The sequence below is a fragment of the Gekko japonicus genome, unplaced genomic scaffold (genome assembly GCF_001447785.1).
Source record: "Gekko japonicus isolate JY-2015 unplaced genomic scaffold, Gekko_japonicus_V1.1 scaffold599, whole genome shotgun sequence".
Classification (NCBI taxonomy): Eukaryota; Metazoa; Chordata; class Lepidosauria; order Squamata; family Gekkonidae; genus Gekko; species Gekko japonicus.
Genome location: NW_015172571.1, coordinates 669702 through 688441, shown reverse-complemented (window position 1 = coordinate 688441; position 18740 = coordinate 669702). Strand labels below are relative to the sequence as shown.

Genomic DNA, 18740 nt, shown 5'->3' with positions numbered 1-18740 from the left:
ACTTGCCATTTAGAAGAAGAATCAGCTCATTCTCACCTGCATTCTGGTTGTTTAATGCTCAGGTATTTCCAGCAAAAGGCCACTCTAGAGCTGTGACATAAAAATAGACATCAATTTCAGTGATTTGAAGTGTCAGTGTTCATACTATTACTTAGTCCATTAGCGTTGTTTACAGGCCTTCTAAAACTCCCATTCCATTAAAGACGCCCAGCCTCTGGAGTGCACATTTCTGTTTCTAAAACACTGTTCCGATTTACATCAAGCCCATTTCTTGTGCTGTGTTACTTCCCACAAGAAGTCAGAAACATTTACCAAGTTAAGGCCAGGAGAGTCACATGGCTTGAGAGCAATCTCTTGGCACATGGGGCATTAGTGAGGCATTTGGGAAACTACTTCAAGACTACTGCCTCGAATGCTACCGACCAATTTTAGTAGCTAACTGCATAGTAGAGCAACAACAGAATGCCCAATTTCCTTTAACTTAATGGTTTATTAATTAACCCTGAAGCTTCATGGCAGGAGAAATAGGAGATATAACAATACTTAATATGGTTGCAAGATATAGGTTGGGAAATTCCTGGAGATTTTGGGGTGGGACCTGGGGAGGACAGGGACCCTAATGGGATACAATGCCATATTGTCTACTCTCCAAATATTCCATTTTCTCCAAGGGAACTAATCTCTGAAGTCTGGAGAACCCCATCAAGAACCAAAAATATTAGTTGCAAACCAAGTTCACTTGGAGAAAATTGCCACTTTGGGAGGTGGACTCTATGATATTATGCCCCATGGAGGAGAAGGAGGAGGAGGAGGAAGAAGAAGAAGAAGAGGAGGAGGAGGAGGAGATTGGATTTATAGCCGGCCCTTCACTTGGAGTCTCAGAGCAGCTTACAAACTCCTTTCCCTTCCCCTCCCCACAACAGACATCCTGTGAGGTAGGTGGGGCTGAGAGAGTTCTCTCAAGAACTGCTCTTCCAAGGACAGCTCTTGTGAGAACTATGGCTTGCCCAAGGTCACCCAGCAGGTGCAAGTGGAGGAGTGGGGAATCAAACCCAGTTCTCCCAGATTAGAGTCCGCATGCTTAACCACTACAGTCTCCTGAGGCTCCACACCCAAAATCCCCAGGTATCTTTCAACATGGAGCTAAGAACCCTAAAACAATGCCTTTAGGTTTCCATAACATTTCCTTGGTTGCTTTGCCTGGGCAGGAAGGAAAGAGGGGGAGGATCATCTATATCAGCTGCTGCAAAATCTTGCCTTTCTGTTTGGGACACTTTATTAACGCTCGGCTGCATCCAGATGTTGAAGGGCAAAAGGGCCAGTCTAGTGCCTTTGGATGAACCACCCAAGTCCAGGATCAACCCCATATGTAGGGGTTTTTAAAATATTATTATTATTTATTAGGTTTTTGAATTGCCCAATCCCCGCGAATGCAGGACTCTGGGCGCTGTACAGCAAATAGATAAAAACATAAATCCATGAGATAAAATGCATAGCAGCATTCATATAACAGATTTAAAAGAATTCAGAATGGCAGACTACAGATTACTTCCCATGCCCATTCTGGACTGCTGGGCCACCTCGTGGGTGGGAGGGGGTGGAGAGGAGCAGAACATTCTGGAGGGCAAGGAGAGGGATCCAGCCTAGATGGAAACCACTGCTGTCCTCAACCAAAAAGCCTGGCGGATCATCTCTGCCTTACAATTCCTGAGGAATTGCATAAGACCCTGCGAGGCCCTGTTGGTATTCACCAGAGAGTTCCAACAGGTCAGGGCCAAGACTGAGAAAGCCCTGGCCCTGGCTGAGACCAGCCAACAATGTCTGGGGAGGGGACCACCAGCAGATTGCTATCCATGACTCTCCTGGGGACATAACAGAGGAGACAGTCCTGCAGATACATCAGTCCCTGCCCATTCAAGGCCTTAAAGGTCAACGCCAAAATATTAAACCTGACTTGGTACTCCACAGGAAGCTAGTGCAGCGGGCACAGCACAGGTTGTATATGTGCCGTCCCTGGCATTCCCATCAGGACTCGCACTGCCGCATTCTGGATCAGCTGGAGCTTCCGAGTTAGTCTCAAGGGCAGGCCAGCATTTATCAGATTGTTTATACCGTGTTTTTTGTTATTATTACTGCTGTTATTGTTATGAGCCACTTTGGGGAGAAAAGTAGGGTGCAATTTATTAATAAATTATCAAGACCATATTATCTGCCATATATCAAGGATGAGATTTCTTAGGGTGGGCATATTCTTAAACAGTCAGCCCATTTCACTGAACTCGGCATTAGGATGAGCAGTGGATGATTTCTGCTCCAGCTAATTTTCAAGGAGGGGGAGCCTGAATTGTTTTGATCAGATCAGCAAACTTTTGCAGGGATTCTGCAAATCCCTCGAACGCTTGTGACCAAAATCACATGCCAGTTCCAGAGGAGTGACCCAGGAGACCATAGTCGCTCTCCAACTGTACCGGCTGCGAGTTGGAATGAAGCCTCTAATCCGTCAATTACGTTCTTATTCAGCATCTCATCATGTTTGTTTAACAACCAAAGTCATTCCATCATGTAAAACACTCTCATAAGCGGCCAGTATTTTTCTTTTTATTACATGATGGGTTTAGATCAGATGAACAAGCCTTAAGATTGTGTTGGGGAAAATAAAATCTTTTAATGCACTCATTTAAAGAGGACCATTAATCTTCCATCATTCACCTCCCTGTATAAAGCAGAGCTCCGTTGATGGCACATTTAACTGATTGAAATGAATGAAAAGAATATTCTGTGCTAGCCAATGGTTCCACTTTGGTTTTTATTTTTAATTTTCTTCCCCCCGCCCCGGTCATCCAGACATACATGCTGATCCACAAATGCCCTGCGCATGCAGTAGCTGCCTTGTTAACATAATTCTGTATGCAAAGGGCATGGGGCAGTGGAAACAATGAGTACTATGTGGACATTCATGCACATGCCAAAATACAATTGCAACCCAGCCCTAGGAATTAAGCATACTCTAATGCTCCACCCTAATGGGAGTCTTCACAACCATCCCTTGGCAAACCTAATGTATCACAAGATTAACAGTGAAATCCTTACTAGAGATATACCCTCCTCACCCCATTCACTTCAATGGATTTAGAATGACGTAACTCTGCTTAGAATTGCACTTCCAGTTATGGTAATAGCCAGTGTGGTGTAGTGGTTAGGAGTGTGGACTCTAATCTGGGAGAACCAGGTTTGATTCCCCACGCCTTCACATGCAGCTGCTGGTGTGACCTTGGGTCAGCTACAAGTTGTTCCAGAGCTGTTCTCTCAGGAACAGTTCTCAAAAGAGCTCTTTCAGCCCCACCTACCTCACAGGGTGTCTGTTGTGGGGAAGGGAAGGAGATTATAAACTTCTCTGAGATGCCTTTGGGTAGTGAAGGGAAGGGTATAAATTCAGTCTCTTCTTCTTTCTCGTCTTCTTCTCTCTTCTTCTCTTTTAACATCACAGATTCTGAAGCAGGCAAGCAGCTAAGGCCATTCCAGTATGAATTTGTGGCCCCGGTCACACGGAGCATTAGGCAACCTAGAGAGACAGAAGATAGGCAGATTTTCCGGGCATGATCTCACCGCCACATCTGGGAAGCGTAGAGCTCCCATGGCGCACCCAAGGCTTCCCGCTGAAGATGCGGGGTAAAAAACTAGTACCTCGGAGGTACTAGTTTCCAGAAACCACAGGGCAAGGGTGGGCGTCTGATCATGTTTCCAGTGGTAGTTCTGGCGCCCGCCCATGTCCCCTCGCAAAAAGGGGTTCCCCCCCAAGTCTCCACGGATGCGCACAAGCACCCAACGGAGCATGCGCACATTTCAGTTTTAAAAATAAAACACAACCCCGTTTGCCACGCCGCTCCGCTTTTTTGCTGCGTTGTGTGATCAGCACCTCCCCCCTAACCACGGGAGCTCGATGGAACCTCAACCCGACGCCTGATCGCGCAGTCGCGTGTTAGTTTTCTCTGGGGCAAGCACCCCCCCCCCCCGCATTTTCCTGCTTGTGTGGCCGAGGCCTGTAATCATTTTTTTTGGCCCCCTGAAGGGGAATTTTTTATTCGCATTTCTATAAAACTACAACAGAAATTGGGGAGGGAGAATCTACAATCTATAAAAAAGGTAAAGGTTCCCTTGCTCGAAAGCCAGTCGAATCCGACTCTAGGGTTGCGGTGCTCATCTCCGTTTCAAAGCCGAAGAGCTAGCGCTGTCCGAAGACACTTCCGTGGTCATGTGGCCAGCATGACTAAACACCAAGGCACACGAAACGCTGTTACCTTCCCACCACAGTGGTACCTATTTATTTACTTGCAACTTCTTGCTTTCGAACTGCTAGGTTGGCAGGATCTACAATCTATAGGAGAAAGTAAAAAGAACCTAACTAAAAACCCAAGAATGAAGGTTTTACAATGCTTAAAACATAGTTGTTACTCTTATACAGTTACTTTCAAACATGAAGAGTGCCCACCAATCATCGCTTCTGCTGACAAAACCAGCTTATTTGATTAAACAGAGAGTAATTCTAAAGCTATAACACACATAAGCACAGCCCTTAAGAAAAAATTAGCATCTCCTTTTACGCTTTACTCCCCCCCCCATAGGCAAGATCTTTAAAACCAATGTTCCCTCAGTAAGAACATTACAACACACTTTTCTTCTTCCATCTTCGATGTATCTTCTTTCTTCAATTATCTTTCAGTTTTTATAAGTCCGGATCTGTCCATTCATGATCTAAACCAAGTTCCTTTTTTTCCAGGGACATCTTCGCTTCCGTAAACGTCTTAATTCAAAAGAGTCATTCCTTTTGTTGCATTAACAACACGCTCACTGGAGATTCCAACCTTTCTCTTAGCAAGCAGATCTTGTAAAGTGGGGGTAGCGAGCCCTTTACTCCAGAAAACCACTTTTCGATCAGCTTGCCAATCCAGCCACAAAGAACTAAACTTTAGAGTCTCCTTACCATTCATACGTCTCTATGATCAACATACTGTCCCTTTAAAAATGTAGCTGCTTTTAGTACAGATCCAGGTCGCTTCTCACTTTAGCCACCAGAGGGCCCACGGTTCACTTTAAAGACAGAGTCTATGGTTAAGTCACGTGACCTAACTTTCCACTGTTCTCCTTCCTGAAGAAAGCATTGATCCCGCCTCCCTCTTCGCCTCTCGTTGCCATCTTTTGGGGATGTTTACATCAGCCGAGAAAGAATGCCAAACTCTCTAAGGTCTGTTTAAATGCTCAGCTTTCTTTCAGAAAAACTCTCCGCTACAGTCCATCGCCACAATTTGATCAGTCCCTCCATCCTTGCTTTCGCATTTGCTTAAAACGTCGGGAGATATGGCGTCCCCTCCCCACCCTCCGTTTATACGCTTATAGTAGAGGGACTTCGCGTCTAGGCTTTAGTGTCTCATTTCAATGGCAACTCACTCATCAATCCTTGAATCGATCCACCAGGTCCTAAGACAGCCCCTGGGATCATGCCAGGCAGAGAAAATCGCTAAACCTCCAAATGCTTGTCCTAGTGGTCGCTTCTAATCCAATACTGGGAATCAGGGCAGGACCTTCAGGGCAGAGAGTAGCCCCCCTGTACCGGCTGCCAGCCGGAGGTAGGGCTCTCCAAAGCCCCATGGCTAGAAGCCCATTGTCTTTGGGCTCCATGGGGGAGCGTGCACAATCACGTTCCCTCCTAATCCCCGATTCATGGCACACGTCTCTCGGAGGAACCAAGAGACGCCACCATCGTTTAAAGCGCCAAAACCGGAAGCCGAATTTGTAACCATTTTCAATGTGTGCAAAGGGCTTTTGTTGTTGTTTTTGTAGTGCAGGCCAATAGTCGCACTGTGTCAATCACACTCAAAAATAGACTCTAGCAGAGGTCATTTCGGGGGGAACGCGGGGGAACGCAGTTCCCCCGGGTGAGGTGCAGGGGGCGGGGCACATGACGAAGCCCCGCCCCCTGCTTCCGGCCGCCCTGCTTCCAGCCCTCATTGAGCCAGGAGGAGGCAGGAGAAGAGGGAGGGTAAGTTGTTTCCTCCTCGCCTCTCCCCACCCCTGCCTGCTTGGGGCCAGGGAGGGCCTTGGTGGGGCTTCCTCGCACTCCCGCTGGCCTTGCAGGTCCACCGCCGGGCCCCTGATGTCAGGGGGTGTGGCATATGCTAATGAGTTATGCTAATGATTTCCCCTAGCTCTTTTTCTACGAAATGACCCCTGGACTCTAGTCAATATACAACATCAGCCCAACTTAATATATAACAATACAGTTTCAGCAGGTTGGTCTGCGGTAGAACAGCTAGAGTAGTCTAGTTACACCTTAGAGGCCCTCACCTAGATGGCCCAGGCTAGCCCCAATCTCTTCAGATCTCAGAAGCTAAGTAGGGTCATTCCTGGTCAGTATTTGAATGGGAGACCACCAAGGAAGTCCAGGGTGGCTACAAAGAGGCAGCCAATGGCAAACCAACTCTGAGTGTTTCTTGCCTTGAAAACACTACAGGGTCACCATTAGTTAGCTGCAACTTGATGCCACTTTCTACCACCACCAGCAACTTAGAAACCAATGAGATGTTGAGGGCATGAGCTTTTGAGAGCCAAAGCTCCCATCATCGGATCTGACTGTCAAAAATCTCATACCTTGAAAATCTTCTTGATCTCTAAGGTGCTCCTGGACTTGAAACTTGCTGCAAAACAATGCAATATCAATGCTAACAATAACATCAGTACAGCTGTGAGTGCTGAACTCAGCATTAGATTGAGCACAATGTCTTCTTCTACCCCAGTGTCATTGAATCAGGTTCAGGACCAATGTTGGGAGAAGAGCTGGTTATGTGATTGTTGTAGTCTTTCCCCAGAATGTTGAATAGTGAAGAACTGGCTATCCACAGGTCTCTGCAAGGATTCTATTCTTATCCCTTGCAATCATTCCTGATTTGGATTTTTAGTTTTGTTTTTCCAAAGTCAATGCAATTGTATGCACCTACCATTAGGGGTTTTTAAAAATTTTTTCAAGTGATTGAAGCTGTATCAGCATGTAACTATCACCCTCCACTGTAACTCAAAAATGTGTTTGTCCCAGTCTCAACTCCCAGGTGACAGAGTCTCAAAATTGTCCTCCATAGGATTCTCTGAATTAATTAATGTCACATACAGTACAATCACCACTTCACCTGTGTGCGTGTGTTAAGTGTCGTCACGTTGCTTCCAACCTACACTGACCCTGTGAATTAACATTCTCCAAAATGTCCTGTCGTTAACAGTCTTGCTCAGGTCTTGCAAACTAAGGGGCATGGCTACCAGAGGGAGCGGTGGCGCAGGCAGTAAGGAAAGCCTGCTTTAAAAAATCTGGATGAGCAACTTCGGCTGTTTGAATCCCCACCGCGGCCAGGGTGAGCTCCTGGCCCTATGTCCCAGCTCACGTCCACCCAGCGTTCCGAAAGCCCGTTAAAGGGCGAGTAGGTAAATTGGGGACCTGCTACTAGAGCGGGGGGCACCCACCTCCGGTGTAGTGCGACGGTGGATGAGCAGAGATGTGCGGCGGCGGAGGAGGAAAGAATGGCGGCTGGCGAGGCGATGGGCAGGAGCAGAGGCCGGACGGACGAGGTGCGGAGGTGGGGCGATGCGGCAGGCCGGAGCCTGATTGGACAGAGGCCACTCCAGAGCGTGCGCAGAAGCGCGAAGTAGTCCGAGCCTAAGAAGAGCTGCGTCTGCTGGAGATGGAAGTACAAAGAAGACCAGCACCGAGAAGAAGGGCCGCCGGCAGGACTGTCCCTCCGCAAAAAGAAGACCTGCTACAGAAAGAAAAAAAAAGGGTGCCTGGTAAGGCTTCTCACCTCCCTACCTATATGTGGCCCAAAATTAGGACTGTGTCAATTAATTAGAATTGTAAGCCGCTCAGAGCCCCTGGGGGGGGGGGGGAGTGGGATAGGAAATCGAAGGAAATAATAAATAAATAAATACCTTTGTTGAGTCCATCCACCTCATATTGGGTCTTCCTCTTTTCCTGCTGCCTTCAGCTTTACCTAGCATTTTTGTCTTTTCCACTAACTCTTGTCTTCTCATAATGTGACCAAAGTACAATAGCCTCAATTTAATCATTCACCTGTAGGGGAGTGAAATAGGAGCAGTTTACTTCCCAAGATGTCTTGGCACCCAGACTCCTTGCATGCTCCTATCTCCCAGCTCTTGAAAGTCTACTGTCTTTGGGAGAAGTCTGCTGTGGCATTCAGACCTATGAGGGCATGTGAAACTCCCTTACACAAGCCCTGTTCACAGGTTACCGTGATCCATGTACAGTGCAGCCTGGATCACATCTTACAGTGGACACACATACATCTTGCACGAACATGCATATAATGGACATTCACTTTATAAATGAAACTGGGGACCAATGCTTGGATAAATCATAGGATCAAGGTCATCTAGTCCAACCCCCTGTGCAATGCAGGAAATTTAGAATTATCCCCCCACACCTCCAGCGACCCCCATTCCATGTCCAGAAGATGGCCCAAAAGCCCCTCCAGGATCCCTGGCCACGCTGGCCTGGAGAAAATTGATTCCTGACCCCAAACTGGCAATCAGCATTTCCCTGGGCATGTCAGAAAGGGCCACAAGAACAGGGCTACTGTGTCAATCCATTATTTCAGTCAACTGAGTCAGTGCCAGCCATGCTCAGACTACAAGCAGTCCCCCCAGAAAGCAGGCAGCTCTAGATTTGTGGAGGACCATACTCCATGGCACCATATCAGAAGTTTCAGTTTGCTCCTCCACATATTCTCAACTGCTACCTGGGAACGCAGTCAAATTCCCCTGAGGAGCTAGCGAGCTCTTTATAAAGTGGCTGTTTTAGCTGATACCTAACACTTCTATGCAGAGCTGAATTTTTTTTTTAGCTAGTGTATCCTTGCTTTCCTTTGTCAGTGACTCACAAAGAAAAAACTGTGCAACTTACCTACTTTCACATCTTTGCTTACAACAGTAAAGCAAACTGCAAAATGTATCCAGTTTTGAAAACAAACAGAAGGAAATTCTGGCTTCACAGCGATACGCGCCGGGGAGAGACGACAGCCTGTTCTGTAGGCCTACAGAGAGCTGCCGGCAGCCGCCGAAACCTCTAGTGAACAGCTAAGCTGCAGATCTAATCCTTTGGTTTTCATTTCCTTTCATTTTTCATGAAGGGAGAGGGAAAAAAAGAGAAATGATTTGACACCATATGTGGTCTCAAATGGAAGCTCATCTATTTAGAAAAAATCAGGAGAACAAAATGTGCATGAATATATCTGCTCACTCTAATTCGGTAGGACACTCCGTTTCTTTAAAAAAAAAGCCATTGCAGGGAGAAGATTGACTGTCTCTCTTATTCTTCTCCTGCCTCAGTCTCCCCACGGATTCCGCAGAAGACACGGGCCATTTACACATCAGTGTTTTCCTGTGCTTTCAGTTGACATTTCCGTCTGGGTTATTTTTCCATTATGCACAGGCTTTCCTTCCTTCCGGGCTCACTGCACTTTCCGTTCCCTGTTTGTCAAAGAGGTTCCAGAACTCCATTCCAGCACATTCCCTGACCTTATCCCCCTTCTGTCCCCCTGGAAGTATATACCTGAGAAAACTATAGCCCAATTGCTTGGTGCTAGCCCCCAGACTGTGCCAAGTTGCACAAGGGCTCATGAGGGACACCTCCTTTCATCCTGTATTTCCATTCCCACACTATTTCCTCTTCCTCTCCTCATGGCAACCCATATTTTTTCACCCTTTTCTGCTTTCTTCTCTCTTATCCCCCCACCTGCCTTTTATCTGTCCCTGCCATATTCAGTTATATTTATTATTTCACGTATACACTGCCTTTGTTCACAATGGGGACCCAAACACCTTACACCATTCTCTCCTCTGTTTTTCTTCATAACAACCCTGTGAGGTAGGTTGAAAGTGATTGGCCCAAGGTCACCTGGTAAGCTTTCACAGAAGAGTGATGATTAAATTTGAGTGTCCCAGATCCTAGCCTGAAACTCTAACCACTACACCACACTGGCACTGTTGGCTGGTGTTGAGCATGCCAGTCATGCAACTCATGTGGTATTAACACTTGGAATTCACTGCCACAGGAAGTGGTGGCGGCTACAAGCATGGACAGCTTCAAAAGGGAATTAGATAAGCATATGGAGCAGAGGTCCATCAGTGGCTATTAGCCACAAGGTATAGATAGGGACTCTGGGGCAAGTGATGCTCTGTCTTCTTGGTGCTTGGGGGGGGGGGTCAACAGTGGGAGGGCTTCTGATGTCCTGGCCCCACTGGTGGACCTCCTGATGGCACCTGGTATTTCTGGCCACTGTGTGATACAGTGTTGGACTGGATGGGCCTTTGGCCTGATCCAACATTGGCATCTCTTATGTTCTTATGTTCTTAAGTCATCTGGTGGTTGCTGCCAGGCCTAGCCCCAAAGAGTCCTCCCGCAAAGGTCAAAACAGCCCTGGAAAGGGTCCCACCCTCCCCCCGCCTTTTACTGACAGAAAGAGTAACTGGAAGGCTGGCAGTGCTGTGTTGGTTGCCTAGCAGTTCTCACTGAGGACTCCCCCTCCCCTTAAAGTTAATGGTACGGCTACTATTATTTAAGGAGATGCGGTGGCTCAAGTGGTTAAGACGCTGAACTGCAGGCTGTGGAAGGTCAGTAGTTCAGCAGTTCGAGACCCGAGTGTGCCGCATGACGGAGTGAGCTCCCGTCTCTAGTTCCAGCTCCTGCCAACCTAGCAGTTTGAAAGCAAGAAATTGCAAGTAGATAAATAGGTACCACTTCAGTGGGAAGGTAACAGTGTTCCGTGCGCCATGGTGTTTAGTCATGCTGGCCACATGACCACGGAAACGTCTTCGGACAGCGCTGGCTCTTCGGCTTTGAAACGGAGATGAGCACCACAACCCTAGAGTCGGACTCGACTGGCTTTCGAGCAAGGGAACCTTTACCTTTACTATTATTTAGGGGATTTTTACCCACAATTTTTGGTTGGTCTTGGTTTGTTTTTGTTTTTACATATTAGGTTTTTCTGGAACACCACACACAGATGTAGATTGGCCAAGAAGTTCATAAAAGAGGAATGATTTGGACCCAGGCATATCCACCATTTATTGAATATTTTTTTAATCCCGCCCTTCCTCCAAGGACCCAAGGCACATAGCATCCCCTCTCTGCCACATTTTTTCCCTCTGAGTGGGGATTCGAACCAGGGTCTCCCTGATCATAGTCTGATACTCTAGCTAATATACTAGACTGGTGTATTGCCCATCATATTTTTCTGGATCTATACCATGCTGCTTCTTTGCAGACATAATGACTACAAAATATTTCCCTGTGATTATGTGAACAGTAATGCTGTTTTTTCCCACTGCAGCACACAGACTTTGACCTAAGTGACCTGGATTCAAATCCTACTCTAACTATGGATTTGTTGGCTAGCCTGAGGAAAGTCAAGTAACTTCTTATCTAACAATGCCCTTGGTAAGATGCTCTGAAGCTAAATTAGATAAGGAAAGAGGGTTGTCTGCTGTAGGGATAAAGGGGTGTTCATTTTTAGAGAATAACATCTCAGTCTCAGCTTTGAAAATTTCAGTTTCTGTCCCACTTGGGACAACACTGCAGTTGCCTCCCCCCCCCCCGACTATATACCTATTACAGTTAAAATCAACAGAAAATTGGGAACACCAGCAGGGGAAAAGCAAAAACCCAAAATGTTCACAGGGGCAATACAACAACTGGTCCACAAGAGAGTCTGATATTTTTATATGGATAACTTTTATCTGTTGTATCTTATAGGTAATGAATAGACTTAATGGTAAAGTAGATCCTCGGTTCTCACTGCTGACATCAGCAGGCAAGGCACATAAGTTAATAGAACTGGATGGGGTGAAACTGACTGTATATTTTAGGAAACTATTGGTTTGGACAGCTTTAGAGATTTCATTAAAAATGGGACAATGATATCATACACTACAGTTTTGTGCAAAAGGAATAGTGCCATCTCAGTCTTCCACTTTTTATAATTAAAGAGTTCATTGACGACAAAGCTGCACAGCAGAGAATTTGCAAAAGATTTTACCACCTTTGAGGAAACTTATGCTATGGGAAAAGACTCGCTTACATTAAGAAATCTATGAATAGGGTTACTAATGGGTATGCTGAAAAATGGCACTTAGCATTGGGTTATGAGGTTAATGTAATGGTTTAGTCTATTCTGCTGTCTACAGGGTTATCTTTATCCATTAGCTTTGCCTTAAGGAAAAATCCCATAAAAATGTTACAGCATGACTGAGGTTGCTGCCACACGGGATGGCTGAAACGTGGCTACTCAGAGCCGCACCGAACTTGAGACGCCATGGCGGGATCCCACGGATCCCCTCAGCCGCGGCGCATCGCTCCCCGGCACGATCAGATGCTGGGGAGTAAGAGTCCGATGGGAGGGGGAGGCTGCCGAACTGCGCATGCTCGAGCATGCGCAGTACGGCTGGAGGCCGAGATGCGGCGGCACAAGGACACGCCGCCCGATCCCATGGCCCGCCTTGAGCCACTTCAAGGGATACAACCACCTAGGTAGGTGGTGCTTTTTTGCAGCGCGGTATCGGCGTTTGGGACGGAACAGGGACGGGCAGGCAATGATTCCCAGATGTTGCCATGGGATTGTGCCCGTTTGCTCCGCCCCCGTTCCATCCCGCTCCCGGCCCAAAAGGCCTCATATGAACAGGGCCTGAGAAGGCCCTCTCCCACATCATCTCAGAAGGTACGTATTGGTGATGACCCAGCCCAGATCTCCGGATGATTTTACCCAGTGGTTTCCTGTAGGTGTTAAAGAGTATAGGGGACAAGATGGAACCTTGTGGGACCCCACAGGCGAACGGTCTGAGAAGCAATCTTCCTAGGACCACTTTCTGAAACCCACAGTACAGGTAGGACCAGAACCACTGCAGAATATACTTATCACCCTGTGTAAAACCTTGAGATCTGGAAAATCTAGGAACTTGACTAACTTGAATAATAATTGATTTCTTTTTTTTTACCATTTGTGTTAACAGTTGCTTATGCATCTATAACTTGAGAATGCATATTCACGCTGTTAGAGGTATTAGGTTTTTAAATAAATATATTAAAATTGGTCCATTGGGGGCAGCATCATGGGAATGATGAGGTCACTTCCCATAAAATCTGGAAGTGATGAAGGGTAGCTTTAGGAATCACTGGAAACTCTATGATAAAACCCATAGAGTTCCCAGCAACACCTAGAGCCACCCTATGTTACTACCTGTTGTTTTTTTTTTACCCAGAAACGATGCGGCACTGCAAGCAACACTGCCAGGGTTTTGAGAGAAAGAGACAGCAACAGCAAGCGAGAGAGACAGAGTCGGTTAGTTATCCTCAAATTTTAGCTAAATTAGGAGTCAGGCTAGCACTACCACAACAGATGGCCTTTGAAGAAAATACTTTGGAAACTCTGTTTATTCCTTGTGCCAGGAATTGTTAAATTGGAAGCTACCACATCTCCCACATAAGTCCCTAATGACCGTCTTGCTTCCTAATAGGATAATGAATGAGTTTAAATAAACATATATGAAAACAAATTCATTTTAATTAACTATAATGGTATTAGGGTTTGCCTTGTGTCATTGTGTTCACGCCTATATCCAACCACACAGCTCTTTTGATGGAGCAGCATTTCGGTTTGTGTAACCTTGGTCTGTGGGTTCTGTGGGGCAGAACGTGGAATGAATCTTGCAATAATCCAAAGAGAATAACACATTTTTACTTTTCAGTTAACATAACATAATGTCACAAAAACATAGGTCTTCGTAACGCAACAGAACAGTGACCTTTTACAGTCCAAACAATTAACTTTTCCCTCCTTCACAGCTTGCCACCCCCAAAGTCCATCTCTTTCCTCTGGTTGGTGGCCCAAAAAGTCTCCAGCTGAACCCTCCATGCACCGGCTTCCAAGGTGAGGGTCCCAAACAAACTCCCCATTAGCTAACACAGCCCTTAAACAAGGTGTTAAGAGCCTGTTAAGGTTTAAGCTCCCCAGAAGGACACTCTTGCTTCTTTCCTCTGCTTTCCACACATACTGCACCCTTCTGCATCTAGAAGCTCCACACCTTCTCATTCCATTACTAGATAGGGGTTACATTTGCAGAAGAGGGGGTGACAGTTTCTACAAATTATTCCCTTCCACTGTGTCCAGGTCTAGAGCCGCAGGTGGAGAAAAGACACCCCCCCTGGAGGCAGAAGCAGCCCCTGGACCCCAGAGAGACAAAGTTATGTCCCCAGCCCCGTGGCTGGGTGGTGCAGTGTCCACTCACCTGGCCAATGACCAGCAACATTTGGAGAGATGCTCGGGCCCACTGAGACACCCCAGGTGGGAACAACGGGGGTTGGACCAAGCAGGGCGAGGCTGAGAGCTGCACTGCAGAGCCCAGTGTACTGGCAGGCAGCAACAGCAGTGGCGGAAGAGGGAAGTCCAGCTCCCAGGAGGACAGAGCAGCAGGTGGCCCAGAAGACACAGAAGCAGGAGTCAGCCTAGAGGCCAGGGGCAGTTGTGACGAGGGAGGGCAGCCCAGCTCCCAGAAGGGTGGGGGCAGGAGGTAGCTTGGGCATGAAGGTGGCTCCCATAAGCCTGGCTGGGGCACAACTGCCAGTGGGGCATGCCCACCCTATGCGGAGGAGTGACAGATGGGGAGGTGGGTGGCAGGGCAGGGCAGCTCCAGGCCAACGGGCCCCACTCAGCTCTGACAGATGGGAGGCTTCTCCCCTAGGAGAGACAGTGGCGGGCACAGGAGAAAGTTAGGGGGAATAAAAGGAGGCTCCAACCCAGAGGCCATGATAGGCTTGTCAAGTCCCCTTCGGGGCAGGGAAACCCCCGCCCCAGAGGCCCATTCCCCGCCGCCGCCGGATTGGGCCCGGGGGGGAACTCCACCCCGACATGCACGTCACCAGGAAGTGACGCGACCACACCGGGCACTCTGGGGGCGGGGCCATGGTCATCCGAGGGAAAACTCTATGGAGTTTTGGATGGTTGTGGCCCCGCCCCCCAGCCTACCCGGTGTAATCGCGTCACTTCCTGGTGACATGGATGTGGCGTGCATGCGCTTCGCGAGCGCGCACATGCTCCAGGATTGACCCGGGAGTCCCCCGCTTCAGGACGAGGTACGACTTGGCAGCCTTAGGGCATGAAGGAAAAGAAGCTGGATGCCAGAAGCCAGCTTACTGAGCCCCAGATAGGATAGGCTGAATCTGCAATTCTTATTTCCCCCCTCTCTCCTTGGTGGGGGGTGTTGGCATTCAGGGCCCCTCCCTGTGCAGGCCCTGCAGCAGCTGCCCCTGTTCCCCATGGGCTCAGACGTCCCCTGAGGCATATCAGCTGAGAAATGTGGCTAACCTTAACCTTCTTCCTTAATGTCTACCACTGTGCAATCGAGGTACTTAATGTTTTGTCACTCCTTTTGTTTGGGAAATATGAAAAACTACACTTCCCATGATCAGTGGGGACAATTTTGAGCACACTGAGAATGTTTTGATACAAAGAGAACAATTTACAACAGCTTTTCGTTTAAGTGTATGAAGGATCAGTACCAAACTCATCAGATCTCAGAAGCTAATCAGACTTGGCCCTGGCTAGTAAGATGGATGGGAGACCTCCAACCAGGGTTCTGATGCAGAGGCAGGCCATAAAGCACCTCTGAATGTCTCTTGCCTTGAAAACCTGATGGGGTCACCATAAATCAGCTGTGCCTTGACAGCACTTTCCACCACCACATTTCCCAAAGTTACTGTTGAAGAAGAAGATATTGCATCTATACCCTGCCCTTCACTAGCCGAAGGAGTCTCAGAACAGTTTACAATCCCTTTTCCTTCCCCTCCCCACAACAGACATCCTGTAAGGTAGGTGGGGCTGAGAGCTCTCTTAAGAACTGCCCTTGAGAGAACAGCTCTGAAAGAACTTGTGACTGACCCAAGGTCCCACCAGCAGCTGCATGTGGAGGAGTGGGGAATCAAACCCAGTTCTCCCAGATTAGAGTCCGTGTTCTTAACCACTACACCAAACCAGCTCTCAGCAGTTGGCAATAGAAAAAAATGCTTAGAAGTAGCCTTTGGTTTTATTCTTGGTTGCCATTCACTTCGTCCTCTTCCATTGGGAAATGCATAGTCCAGTGGAGGAGACAGAAACTGGCAGATGTGTGGGCTGGCACTAAAACAAAGGGGAGTTTCAATTAGCAAAATTTCTCCATGATGCTCCACATCTATAGCTATGGACAAACTGTAGGATGTTACACTGAAACACATTTGTGTTGAGTTCTTCTCTTCTTTGCCCCAGTGGAAATAAGTGGCAATGGTTTATATCTCACAAAACAAACAATGGTCCCATCCATTGGCGGAGTTTGGAAGTTTCAGAGTTGCCAATTCCATTCTAATGTATTACAATGTAGATTTTTAACCAAGTCATGTGAAAACCCAATTAAGAATATTCCAATATTTTATTACATCACATTAAATATTAAAGAATCGTAATTTATATCTAGTCAGCAGATATAATTTTTTTTAAAAAAAAAATGGTAAAACCCTAATTTGATTTTAAAGCCGAGCAGAACATATATCTGCATAATATCCAATTATTGAGCTGCTAGATCATGGTCTCACCCTGGCAGAAGCAAAGTTATTGAACAGTCAAAAGGTGCCAAGGTAGTTTTAAAATATTTCTTTGTAATCTGCAAAAACAGATGGTTCTGGCTGAAATATTATTATTTTTCTGTCCTAAACTAATGGAAAAGAGAATGGAAAACTGAGAAAGATTCAGCAGTTGGTATAGACAGTTCTGTACTCACATTATCCAGAGAACCTCAACATGCCTTCCAGAGTTATAAAAATGACAACATTACTCATTCCGCCAGTGTTTAAAGGAAAGCATATTGCCACTGGAAGATTCTAGAAATGTCTAGAACAGTACTCGGGTGTTCTAATTATCCAGATGATGCAAACAACTAGGATATATTTATGATGCTGAATCACATTAGAACAGTGGCTTCTTATCCCCTGTGGCATTGGGTGGAAAAGTAATTTCATACCAGCTTAACAGAATGTAGGTCTACTCTTTTTTTTCGGTAGTTTAGCCCATCTCTTGATTCTGTAATGATGATGACTCTTTGATGCTGCTGGATTTTGATTGACTCCTGGTTTTAATATATACATTGCTTTACTGTGGGGAGATTCGCCCGTCTATGAAATATTTTTTAATTTTATAAGCTAATTCGAGCACACCAATAAGGCAGAGAGGTGGCATATATATATGGCCACTGATGGGGGATAGAGGGGTTGGGTTGCCAGGTCCAAGTTGGGAAACTCCTGGAGGATGCCCTAAAGTCCACCTTCCAAAGTATACATTTTCTCTGAGTCTGGAGATGAGCTGTAATTTCAGGAGATCTCCAGGTCCAACCTGGAAGCTGGCATCCCTATTAATAAGGGACAGAAAATTGCCCAGCTGGGAGAATGTGCAGCTTGGAAACATGATCATGCCAAAGGATTTGCCTCTGGCTTATGATACCTTTCTCATGCTATCTTCCACACTGAATAAACAGCTTCTTTTGGCCAAAGAGGATATGCTGAAACAGAGGCAAGGCCAGGTGGATTTCTCCCAGCACAGTTGGTAACAGATGTCTATTTTTACTGATTAATTGATTTAGGCATTTATAGTAGGGGTGTTGCTATCTTTGCCACAAATGGGTTCATCAAGCGAATTTTCATCATTTGACTATGGTGAACCAATCCCACCCCCATTCCCTGGGAGACCAGCAAGTCAAGGCAGAGGGCCCGCAAAGGGGAAGCCACTTGTATGGTTAAGGGGAGGGCGGGATACAAATCCAAATAAATAAAAAATAAATAAATGGTAAAGTGATGCTCAGCAAGAAAGAAATTACTTGGCAGTGAGGTGAGGTTTCAGTAGTTGAAATGAAGCCCCCCAAAGGGAAGACATTTGTATGTCAACGTGATGTTAGTGTGTGTGTGTGGGGGGGGGAGGTGCCATATGCTGAAACAGAACATGTGGACAAGGGGGATCCAATAGATATTATTTACCTTGACTTCCAGAAAGCTTTTGATAAAGTTCCTCATCAAAGGCTCCTAAGTAAGCTCAAAAATCATGGGATAGAAGGACAAGTCCTTTTATGGATCAAAAACTGGCTAGTTCATAGAAAACAGAGAGTGAGTGTAGGTGGGCAATTTTCTCAGTGGAGGGTGGTAAGCAGTGGGGTACCGCAGGGATCAGTACTTGGTCCACTGCTTTTTAACTTGTTCATTAATGATTTGGAGATGGGAGTAAGCAGTGAAGTGGCTAAATTTGCGGATGATACAAAGTTGTTCAGGGTGGTGAAAACCAGTGAGGATTGTGAGGCACTCCAAGGAAATCTGTCAAGGATGGGCGAGTGGGCGTCAACATGGCAAATGGGGTTCAATGTGGCCAAGTGCAAGGTGATGCACATTGGAGCCAAAAATCCTAAATATAAATACACATTGATGGGGTCTGAACTGGCAGAGACTGAGCAAGAGAGAGATCTTGGAGTTGTAGTGGATAACTCACTGAAAATGTCGAGACAGTGTGTGACTGCAATAAAGAAGGCCAATGCTATGCTGGGGATTATTAGGAAGGGTATTGAAAACAGATCAGCCAATATAATAATGCCCCTATATAAATCAATGGTGAGACCTCATTTGG

At 46.6% G+C, this 18740-nt stretch overlaps 1 protein-coding gene across 1 annotated transcript in view; it reads right to left on the bottom strand.

Moving 5' to 3' along the window:
* The window catches only part of DCTN2 (dynactin subunit 2), a 192363-nt gene that overhangs the window by 125202 nt on the left and 48421 nt on the right, over positions 1-18740 (bottom strand). The window lies entirely within an intron of this gene.